This window comes from Amblyraja radiata, chromosome 19 (genome assembly GCF_010909765.2).
Source record: "Amblyraja radiata isolate CabotCenter1 chromosome 19, sAmbRad1.1.pri, whole genome shotgun sequence".
Classification (NCBI taxonomy): Eukaryota; Metazoa; Chordata; class Chondrichthyes; order Rajiformes; family Rajidae; genus Amblyraja; species Amblyraja radiata.
The window spans coordinates 32,702,803-32,715,433 of NC_045974.1; the positions used below are offsets into that span (position 1 = coordinate 32,702,803).

General features: G+C 42.6%; 1 protein-coding gene across 2 annotated transcripts in view; it reads left to right on the top strand.

Moving 5' to 3' along the window:
• Positions 1 to 218: 218 nt before the first annotated feature.
• rassf9 (Ras association domain family member 9) overlaps positions 219 to 12,631 on the top strand; it is a 31,405-nt gene continuing 18,992 nt past the window's right edge. Inside the window, exon 1 of one of the 2 annotated variants that reach the window (XM_033038195.1) lies at positions 219 to 836. The gene's annotated coding sequence lies outside the window, so the exon portion shown is untranslated. The remainder of the gene's footprint in view (positions 837 to 12,631) is intronic. The other variant, XM_033038194.1, reaches the window with a different exon arrangement.

A 12,631-nucleotide genomic window follows, 5' to 3' on the forward strand; every position in this document is an offset into this window, starting at 1 on the left:
TTTATCCCCATATCTCTTGATTCAGTTAGCCCTAAAGAGCTATATCTAACTCTCTCTTGAATACATCGGTCGAGATCCTTCTTCAGAAAGCTGGGGTGTAAACTGCCCAAGTGCCCAACTCTAACGGTAGGACTGCGAAGAGCCTGTTACCTAGGTCCACCCGCCGGCATCTTCCAGCAGAGGTCACTGCAAGCGATCCGAAGCAAAAACTTCCCGCTGCCAAATCTCCTTCTGGTAACCAACAACAAACGCGCAGTATTCGCTTCCCACTGATTTTCACAGCGAGCCACGTCTCAAACTGAGGTTCCCCAATAAACCGAAATCATCCCAAAACAATCTCAATACAGTCTCAAAGATAAAATCGAACGCACTAGGGGTAACCTTTCGATCGATTTATCAGCATCATTCATACATTCCACGCTCTGTTGCTCACTTGGTTTGCGAGTTTTTCCCAACTATTAAAGCTGACTATTTCGGCCCAATGTTCGAGATTCAACATCGTGCACATTGATCGAGGTCGCTTTGAGCTGAAAGTTTCTGGTCTGCTCGTTAAAGGGCGATGCTGTTGTTTTGTATCTTAAGCAGGTGGGAGGTTTTCAGGCGTGGGACCGTGCCAAACCGCCCACCAAGCATCCCCGGCATCCACACAGGGTCACAATTAATGAGTAAACCATCAGTGCAATGGAATTCATTATTTGAAGGAGGCTTTCCGGGAATGTTGGACACAGAAGCCGCATACACGCCGCGTGAAAGAGTTACCGGTCAGTCGAAAGCAACAAGGTAAGTTTACGAGAGAACTTGTCGAACTACCAAATGCTAATTCAGCGCCAAAGAAAGTTGGTGTGATACATGGATGCGGCTCTGAACAAATAATTTAATTTCTATAATGGTTATCTATTGAAAATACGCTATTCCAACCAGCGGGAATTTCAACAAAAATTGTCCTAACAGGTTGGTACATGGAAGTATTATTGTCAGTAACATTTGGCTGTTGTTATTGCTTGTAATGTTGAAAATGTTACTTTGACAATTAAGGTCAATGCGGACTAGGTGGCGAGCGGTGAGTAGCACGGCCCTGCCCATAATTATTAGCATGTGGAGAATGCATACATTTGCAGGTATGCGTACAAACATGTCTGTTTAACATCACCCTCCAAAGCAATCAGATGTGAATTCCAGCGCCTGTAATTTCGCAGTGGCTAAAACAAAAAAGCGAGCTCACACACACACACACACACACACAGTGAGCTCCACAGTTCTTGGCGTTTGCATTGCAAACGTTTCGTGAAGTGGTTTCGACAGATGGCCAGTTGTGTGGGCAAAGAAAGTACCAACAAGCGAATGGCAGGTTCTCTGTGCTCGCTGTGGCAGATACGCGAAACCGCAGCGGTTTGTGGCAACCCAGAGATACACTTCATATAAATTCCACACCATGCCAGCTGGCCTTGGCAAAGCCAAAAGAAAGACCACTTTGCCCTCAGTTTTACAATGATCGGAGATCTGTGCTGTTTGTAACAGATGAAGTGAACCGTTCAATGCTATGCAATCGGGTGGTGTTGGTAACAATGGCCCTGACATTCAACTTTAACCCAGAGAGAGGACAATGAAATTGTGCAATCTCATTCTCCCTACTAATAAATTATTCCCAGGCATTTGCTGAACTTTACATTTGAAATATTTTCTTTTTTTCTTACCTTTTTAACCTTTCCCTTGGCCTGTTTTATTTATGTATCTAATTTTACTATAATTCACTGTATTCCTTCCATTAACCTTAATTGACTGAACCCAATGTTCTGGAGCACCCTTTGCCATTTCAGTTCAAACAAGTTGGATCAAAAGGGAAACAACAAGTGCTTGGAGAGACTCAGCGGGTCGGGCAACATCTCTGGTAGACATGGATAAGCGATGGTTCAGTTATTCCAGCACTCTGTGTTTTCTTTTAGTAAACAGGCATCTGCAGTACCTTGTGTTCTGGATTAAAAGAGTTGCAGTCACAGTGTGGGAATGAATTGTGCAAAACACAATGTGCTGGAGGAACTCAGCAGCTCAGGCTGCATATGTGGAGGGAATATTCAGGCAACGTTTCGGGTTGTGAGCCTTCTTCAGATTGATTGTAGTAGGGGGGTGGGCAGCTGGACAAAAGAGGTGGGTAAGTGATGGGTGGATACAGTGAGAGGGGGGAGGGGGGTTGATTGACCGATGGGTGGAGTAAATTCCAGAAACTAGAGATGAAAAGGAGATAAAAGGGTCAGATAAGGAGAGAGAGGAGGAGTGATATGGAAAGCCAGAGCTAGGGGTATAGGTGGAAGGGGATGGGAGGAAGGCAAGGGGGGAGATAACAGGAAAGTGAGGGACTCCAGGAAGGGAGATAAGTGAACAAACGTGCGGATAGGAGTGGGGTGGCTCAGGCAAGATCGAGGGAGAAATGGGTGCGCACTGAGTTGGGTGGGGGTTAGTGGAAAGTGAGAGCGGGTTGGCAGGCGAGGGATGGCTACTTACTTGTCACTTCCATACAAAGTTACTGATGTAGAGGGCCCCACTAAGGCAAATATATAGAAATATTTTTTAATCTGGAAGTGCTAATGTGATGTACTTTTGAAAATTCTACACTGCAGAAAGATATTGTGAAAAAACTCAATGAACCTACAACATAGTAACTATCAAAAACCAGATAAGATTATATATGACAGACTAGAAATACACCAGTGTGTTGTATCTATTAGTGCCAGGGAAACTAATGTTTAATTTTGAGATAAGACAAAAAGAAAACATGTACAGACCTGTTGAAATGGGCTGCATATTAACATTATTCCTTTAAAGTAATTGCATGGTCAACAAAGAAGGTTAACATTTGCTTTTAATACAATATACACCTCCTTCCTGATGCCAATTAGTGAATTTAAAGAACAGAACATTACTGTTAATATTTGCACTACTCGAACGGTTAACAGTACCTTTGCATTGCAACCCTAGCAAGTAGACAGATCAGGTAGTAGATAAATGTCAATTGGAATTAAAGGGAAAGTAAGGTCCATCAAGTTGGGATGGGGAAGTGAGGCAAGACAAAACAAAACAAAAACAATATATGGTGTGATATTGGGAAGAGTGCCAGAGCCCACAGATCCTTGAAGGTTGGAGTATAAGCAAAAAGGTCGTCCAAGGGGTTAACAGGGTCATAGAGTTATTGCACAGAAACTGATCATTTGGCCCACTGAGTCCATGAAACACACTTATCCCACTTTATTATGATCACCTTTTCACCAATTCCCTCTAGATTTCACCGCTTACCTCCAAATTAGATACAATTTATAGCGGACAATTATTCTACCAAGTTGCAGATTTTTGGGATGTGAGATGGTTTACTTTAGTTTATTGTCACATGTACCGAGGTACAGTGAAACGCTTTTGTTAACTGGAGCACTTGCAAGAAGCCCATGCAGGTACAAGGGGAATGTGCAAACTCCACATGGACAGCACCGGATTTCAGGATTGAACCTGGGCTGCTGGAACTGTGAGGTAGCTCCTAGCTAGATCATCTGCACCACTCTACTGGCCATCACTCCTTCCCTATTCCAAATGCCTTATTTTATTCTCCGAATGATGGAGAATAGACTATGAGAGCAGGGAGTTCATGGTGAGGGTGTGTTAAACATTGGTTAGGCCAGAGCTAGAATTCTGCTCACCACCTTACAGAAAGGATGTAGTACCAGGAATTTTAATGCAAAAAGTTGCAGATGCTGGGAGTGTGAACAAAAATGGAATATGCTGGAAAAACTCAGGAGGTCAGTTGAGGGAGAAACAGACTTAATGCTTCAAGTTTGTCATAAGGAATAGGAGTTGAATTAGGCCATTTGGCCCAAGTCTACTCCACCATTCAATCATGGCTGATCTATCTCCCCCTCCTAACCCCATTCTCCAACCTTCTCCCAATGACCACTGACACCTCTACTAATCAAGAATCTGTCTATTTCTGCCATAAAAATATCCACTGACTGCCTCCACAGTCTTCTGTGGCAAAGAATTCCACAAATTCACCACCCTCTAATAATCTTTAATCTGAATTAGGAAAAGGTAGAAACGAAACATGTCAAATTGCAAATAAGCTGACGGTGGAGAGAATAAAGGGAATGTCTGTGATCAATTGGAGTTGGCAGAAATGATCAAAGTTTAATCAAGCACAGTATTATTGAAATGGCAGAGAGATGACATTTGCCATGGCTCTCTGGCATAAGACCTGTCTACTAATAAAGCAGCTGCCTTTGAACACTTCTGGATAATATTCTTCATTATAAAAACTTTCCATCAGAAATGTAAGTCAGATTTTCCACTTCCAGATGATCTGTGATATGTTGGGCATTTCTGACAATATTATTTCTAATTAATTTTGTTGACATTTTCTTTTTTTCATGAAGTTAACTGGATTCCACTTCCTACATTCCTTTTAACTCATGATTTTTTTTTAAAATTTGCTGAATCTAATTTAGAAAACCGGGAATATCAAGATTTGTTCACATTTACAAACAGGCGAAAATGCTTTATTCCAACTCTCTGTTATTGCTATGTCATATCAAGATGGCGAGACCATCAGTATAAGCCTTAGCAAGCCATCTCAAAGAGTGCACCTTGAAGAATGTACTTATGAGTAACTTTTCTGGTTGCAACTCGTGCTTCTCTCAAGCACAATTCCTTATTGGATGGGTGGCACAATGAACAAGGCACAGGTGGCTTTTAAATGTGAGAATGAAAATCAATTGATTGATCTGTAGCTTCATGGAAGTGAAACCTTTATTGTTTAGGGACTGATATTTGCTCTTTGGTTATTCAAATACCAACATTTGCAATCAATTCAAAGTGTCAATATGTAATACTGAACAATAGATGTTAACGTTATTAGATTTGGATTGTTTATTTGTAATGGATTGGCCACAGATCGAGTATTTGATTTGATGGTTAATTGTCTCGTTAATCTCATTTTAACCATAAGGCTTGAAGTGGCATAGTGGCCTTGCTCAGTGGCACAGCGGTTAGTTCTGCTGCTGCACAGCTCCAGCAATTCAGGTTCAATTCTGACTTCAGACGTGGTGGTGTTGGTCATATTGATTCTCTTCACGAAGTTTCAATCCGAAGTTTCAAGCTGGTTTTAGAAGGCTAATTTGCTGTTGTCATTTATGACTGGTGTAGGCGAGAGGAAAGAGAATTGTGGGGAAGAGTTGGCTGTGTGAAAGGCAGCATGGAGGTGCAGCAATAGAGTTGCTCCCTTACAGTCCCAGAGACTCTGGTTCGATCCTGACATCGGGTGCTATCTGCATGCAGTTTGTACGTTCTCCCCGTGACCTGCGTGGGTTTTCTCCGGGAGCTCTGGTTTCCTCCCATACTCCAAAGACGTACAGGTTTTTAGGTTAATCGGCGTGGTATAATTGTAAATTGTCCCTAGTATGTGTAGGATAGTGTAAGTGTATGGTGGGCCAAAAGTATCATAGCTGGCTTTTGAGTGTTTGAGATTCATACATTTTTGAGCCATATAGTGCGGAGACAGGCCCTTTGGCCCAACTTGCCCATGCCAACCAGTATGCCCCATCTACACTAGTACCACCTGCCTGCATTTGGCTCATGTCCTTCTAAACCTGTCCTATCCAAGTACCTGTCCAAATATCTTTAAAGCATTGTGATAGTACCTGCCTCAATGACCTCCTTTGGCAGCTAACTCTAAGTACCTGCCACCAGTTATGTAAAAAAAGTCTGGTAACATCCTCGTAAATTGTCTCTGCATCCTTTTCAGCTTAACATATTTCCTATAACAGGGTAACCAACTCTGAACACAATACTCTAAATGTGGCCTCACCAACGTCTTGTAGAACTAGTTGCTCATACCCATTAAATATTGCATTATTTATATACATTTTTTAATGATGGAAGGCTGGTAGGTTTGGACATGCATTGTTTCTGCAATTTTGCCCATTTACAGTAATCCTGTTTCCCCACTGCAGGAACGTATCCTTCTAAACCTTGTCTATGTACTGTAAGTGTTTGCCTTGTAGATGCGGTAACTCTGCATGAGTTCATGACTTCCTCTGGAAGCATGTTCCCGATATCAACTATTCTCTATGCAGAAACCTCAACCCTCAGTTCTCCTTAACCACTGTCACCTTACCTTATACCTATGCCCTCTTGTTTGTATTGGGAAATTGCTGGTGGTTTTACATCATTGAGAGAAATAATATTAATTTGTGGTAAAAATGGAAGAAACTCTTTAGGCTTAGAAACATAGAAACATAGAAAATAGATGCAGGAGTAGGTCATTCGGCCCTTTAAGTCAGCACCACCATTCAATATGATCATAGCTAATCATCCAAAATCAGTACCCTGTTCCTGCTTTTTCCCCATATCCCTTGATTCCGTTTGCCCAAAGAGTTATATCTAACTCTCTCTTAAATACATCCAGTGAATTGGCTTCCACTGCCTTCTGTGACAGAGAATTCCACAGATTCACAACTTTGAAAATGTTTATCCTCATTTCAGTCCAAAATAGCATACCCCTTATTCTTAAACTGTGACCCATGGTTCTGGACTCCCCCAACATCAGGACCATTTTTCCTGCATCTAGCCTGTCCAATCCCTTAAGAATTTTATATGTTTCTATAAGGTTCCCTCTCATCCTTCTAAATTCCAGTGAATATAAGCCCAGTCAATCGATTATTAGATCATATGTTAGTCCCGCCATCCCAGGAATTAACCTGGTGAACCTACGCTGCACTCCCTCAATAGCTAGAATGTCCTTCCTCAAACTAGAAGACCAAAACTGCACACAATACTCAAGATGCAGTCTCTCCAGGGCCCTGTACAACTGCAGTAGGACCTCCGTGCTCTTATACTCGAATTCCCTCGCAATGAAGGCCAACGTGCCATTTGGTTTCTTTGGACTTTAGAGATGCAGCGTGGAAACAGGTCTCTTCATCCAACGAGCCCGTGCCGCCCAGCGATCACCCCGTACACTAACACGATCCGACTCACTAGGGACAGTTTACAATTTTGTTACCGAAGTCAATTAACTTACAAAGTTGTACATCTTTGCAATATGGATGGAAACCAAAGCTCGCAGAGAAACTCAGGTAGTCATGGGGAGAACATACATACTCTATACAGATAACACCTGTAGTCAAGGTCTCTGGCACTGTAAAGCAACAACTCTAATGCTGCCCCACTGTGCTGCCCCTTAAATAGCAAAATAAAATGTGGTTAGAACTATGTCTGCTCCTGCATGGACCAGATCAGTAATCATCCAAAAACCAGGACAGTCATTTCTGGCTCTGGTTTCAACACCAGTTGAAAACAATAAAAGGAAAAGTGAATGAGAAATGAGGCAGAAATATTATTTATTCATGGCAATGCTATACCTGTGACACCTCCTTTCAAGAATGTCATGAATTAATAAACTCCACAATTAACTATAAAAAAACATCTTATGAAAGCAGGAGCAGAAATAATTTTCGATCTGATCATCTGTAAATGTTCCTCATTGATATAAAACTGCTTGAACAGTGAGGGTAGTGTATAATGGTCTGCTAATGAGCGGGGTCATTGACCTGAAACATTGAACCCGTTTTCTCTCTCCGCAGATGCTGCCCGATCGTCTGAGTATCCACAGGACTCTCTGTTTTATTTCAGATTTTCAGCATCAATCTTTTTTTCACTTTTCATCTATCATTCCAGCTGAGGCATCATAATGAAGTAAAGTAGACCTACATCCTTATTTTAGAAAATATTCAATAACTGATTCTGCAGGTGAGGTGACTGAGGTGGTGAATCTGTGGAATTCATTGCAACAGAACTACAGAAGGTCGTGGTGGCCAAGTCAATGGATATTTATAAGGCGGAGATTGACAGATTTTTGATTAGTATGGGTGTCAGGGATTATGGGGAGAAGGCAGGAGAATGGGGTTAAGAGGGGAAGATGGATCAGCCATGATTGAATGGCAGAGTAGACATGATGGGCTGAAAGACCTAATTCTGCTCCTAGAACCTAGGAACATGAACATTAATTAAATGTCTGGTTGTAGCTCCATTGACATTCCTCTTCTCATCAAAACAACCTTGCAATGTAGTGTCCCCACCCTGTGTATCTCCATTGCCCTTTCTGGGTCCCAGGTTTGCCAAAGGTCTCACTGAAGAAGAGTTCTCTGCTACCCACTGGTTCCAATATGGATCCTGGTGGATTCTGCATCATTACCAACAAAGGATGGCACAGTGACGCAGCTAGTAGACCTGCTGCCTCACAGCCCAGAGACCCGGATTCAATCCTACGCTCGTATGTTATCTGTGAGAAGTTTACACATTCTTCCTGTGATTGCATGAGTTTCTTCTGGGTGCTCTGGTTTCCTCCCCTATCCCAAAGATGTGCAGGTTTGTAGGTTAATTGGCCTCTGTAAATTGCCCAAGGAGTGAAGGGGCACTAGCCGTATAAAGATGTGATGGATAAACGTCACATTACAGGGCACCTCCTGTCTTCAGGGCAAACCTGATTTCCTTTCTAAAATGAGAACTTTTCTATTCACATAACAACCATATGATATATCTACACTAAATATGAATAAAGCAAACATTATTAATCTGATTCATAATTTATCATGACTGTTTTGATGAACACTTGCACTCAGTTCACCACTGCCTGCTGGATCTCTCAGTTGCTAATCATTTTAATTTCCCTTCCTATTTCCATCCAGACCTGTCTGTCCATGGTCTCCTCACCAGAGTGAGGCCACAAACAAAGTAGAACCTTATGTCCCTGTCCCACTTAGGAAACTTGAACGGAAACCTCTGGAGACTTTGCGCCCCACCCAAGGTTTCCGTGCGGTTCCCGGAGGTTTTTGTCAGTCTCCCTACCTGCTTTCACTACCTGCATCCTCCGGCAACCACCTGCAACCTCCGGGAACCGCACGGAAACCTTGGGTGGGGCACAAAGTCTCCAGAGGTTTCCGTTCAGGTTTCCTAAGTGGGACAGGGGCATTAGCACCTCATATTTCATTTGGGTAGGTTACAACCCAATAATATAAGCATTGAATTCTCCAAGTTCAAGTAATACAACCTCCTACCTCCTAGCTCTTTCTCCTGCCTCTCAACCCAGTGTGCACTTATCTCTCCCACCAGCACCCACAACCCCAGTCACCCTGCTCCTCCCACATCCCCCTGCACACACCTCTCCCATCCCCTCATCCCATTTATCCCCTCTTTCCCCATCCTCTGTAACCTTTCATTGATAACTCTCCCTCGGACTTTATATTTCATTTTAATTCTTTCCACAACTGAGACCATTTTGTCTCATTTTTACCTCTAGCCTTTGTCAATATCCCCCCCCCCCCTGTCTCCACCTACCACTTGCCAAGCTTTGACCCATCCCCACCTCTTTTTCCAGCTTTTTCCTCCCGCCTTCATTAGTCTGAAGAAGGGTCCAACTCAAAAAGTAGTCTGTAGGATCTACTGAATCCCACGACAGAAACCAAAGAGCAAACAACACTTACGTAGCTGAGTCAGACACCTTGTGTCACGTTTATTCCAGAAGCCCCTTTTACCCACATTCTCACCAATCATAACCCGTGTGTAGATTAGGCCAATTAGTGCATCTGATCTTGGATTTGTTATTGAGCTCTTGCGGTTGGACCTTCCCGTGAGACTGCTGGCGAGTCACCGCTTACAGGCTGTATGCAAAACCAACATGGGCGTGAAGGCGCCATAAGCCTGTCCATTCTCTCCACTTAGCACATCTGTCCAGCTGGCTGTCAAGTACCTATCTACGTTAATTCTATTTCCCAGTACTCCGTGTATAGCATTTCTAGTGCTCATCTAAATACATCTTAGACAATATTTCTAAGCCAATTTGTACACACTATTCTTCCCCAAATCTCCTCTGAATCGCCAAACTTTTAAATGAATCCCATACCCTCTGATTATAAGCACTTCTGCTGCGGGGAAAGCTTTTTGCCGTCTTCCCTATCTGTGCTTCTCACAATGTTGCGTACATCACTCAGCTTCATCTCTAGCCTCCTTTGCTTCATGGAAAATAAATCCTGTCTATCCTAACTGTAACTTATCCCACGTCAAATCCTTGTGAATCTACTCTGCACCATTTCTGGTGCAATCACATCCTTTTGGAACATGTTGACCAGAAGTGCACTAAGTGCCTCCTGCTGTGGCCGTATGAATATTTTATATAGTTGTTACATAACTTTCTGGTCTTAAAGTCCGGGCCTCATTTAATGAAGGCAAGTATCCTAGGTGACTTTTTAATTATCTTATTTACCAGTGTTACTGTCTTCATGGATTCTTGGACATGTAAACCAAGGTCCTGCTCCTCAGTATGTTATGGTCCTACCATTTATTGTAGATATCTTAGCCATATTAGTCTTCTCAAAACGCAACAACTCACATTTTTGCTGTATTAAATTCCACCTGCCATTGCTGAGTCCTCACTAACTTATTATTAACATATGTAGTTAAAGACTCTCCTGACGAATAATATCACCAATTTTTATCTTTGAGTTATACTAATCATGTCCCCTATATTCACACATCCAGATCAGTAATGCATTGAATAAATAGTAAGGGTCCTTGTGCCAATCCCTGTATACACCACCAGTGACAAGTTTCCATTTGTAAATGCAGCTCTCGACCATTAAATTCCACGTCCTATCACCAAGCTAATTTTCTTTCCAATTTGTCAAATTGACATGGTTCCCATGGGCTCTTACCTTTCGGACCAGCTCCTCGTGGGACTTTGCCAAAGTTCCTACTAAACTCTATGTAGGCTTCATTAACTGAGCTACTCTAATTGACGCATTTAGAAATCTCCTTGAAAAATTCAATGAAATTAGTCAAACAAAATCTCCCCTTTAAGAAAAAGCCACATTTACTATCCTTGATTAATCACTGAGTCCCCAGTACAGATTAATTCCACCTTCAGAAAATGTTCCAATAATTTCCTTACTCCTGGAGCTAGACTCACTGACCCATTATTATCTTGTTTATCCTTGCTGGCCCTCTTGAATAATGGTACCACATTCTGTCCTTTAGTCAGCTGGCATTTCACCTGTGGCCAGAGGAGATATGTGTAGGAATGAACTGCAGATGCCGGTTGAAACCAAAGATGGACACAAAAAACTGGAGTAACTCGGTGGGACAGGCAGCATCTCTGGATAGAAGGAATGGGTGACGTTTCGGGTCGTGATCCTTCTTCAGAGTTCTTCGTCAGAGGAGATATAAAATCTCTATTTGAACTCCAGTAATATCTCATCAGTTCCTTCAAATCCATCCTGTACGGAGTTCGTATGTTCTCCCCGTGACCGCGTGGGTTTTCTCTGGGTGCTCCAGTCACCTCCCATATTCCAAAGACATGCAGGCTTGTGGATTAATGGGCTTCTGTAAATTATCCCTAGTGTCAGTGCTAGTGTACGGGGTGATCGCTGGTCAGCCAGACTCAGTGGGCCGAAGGGCCTGTTTCCGCGCTGTATCTCTAAACTAAATTAAACTAAATTTTCCTCTTTAAACCCACTAAAACATCTAATACATCCTAATTTTTAGTGTTAATCTGTTCTAGAATTTTACCATCCTGCCCTCCCTAAATTCTCCAACTGTAATATCCATCTCCATAGTGAATGCAGGTGTGAATCATTAACTCAAGATCTCACGCTATTCCTACTGGGTAACACAACAATTCTAAATTTGGCCTCTCTATCTGGGGAATTTTAACACCGAGACAGCATCCAGTTCCATGGCCCAAGGTCTCCTTTGCAAACAGGCAGTGCCTGCTGATACTGTATATTTATATTTGACTTTGCCAAAGCAAGATTACTTTGTGCAGCATATGTGATGGATCTTGTTACAAGTACACTAATAAATTTGACTGGGTAAAGGAGGTACGACCTTTGATCCATTCATTAGGATTACTGATGTTTTTAAATCGGAACTCCAACCTTTACTGAGGTATACTAGCTCATCAATACCTAATAGGTTTTAGGAGTAGGTAAATTGAAAGGTTTACAAGTATGCACATAAATATAGCTCACAGGCTGACCTCGCTGCCCATGTCTTCACAGGTAGCTTGTAATCCATCACTCTTCCTATTACAGTAGTCACTCTCAAGTGAGTGACAGAAGATTAGCAGGTACACAAAAATGCTGGAGAAACTCAGCGGGTGCAGCAGCATCTATGGAGCGAAGGAAATAGGCGACGTTTCGGCCCGAAACGTCGCCTATTTCCTTCGCTCCATAGATGCTGCTGCACCCGCTGAGTTTCTCCAGCATTTTTGTGTACCTTCGATCTTCCAGCATCTGCAGTTCCTTCTTGGACAGAAGATTAGCTGTGGATTGAGATGACCAGGACTACGGTGAAGCTAGAGGAACAGTGCTTCTGTTCTATCATTTAATAAACGGACATGTAATAATTTCAAGAGATTAGCACATGTGGGTGGCACAGCAATAGAGATGCTGCCCTACAGCGCTTGCAGTGCCGGAGACCCGGGTTCGATCCCGACTATGGATGCTGTCTGTACAGAGTTTGTACGTTCTCCCGTGACCATGTGGGTTTTCTCTGAGATCTTCGATTTCCTTTCCTCCAAAGACGTAGAGGTATGTAGGTAAAT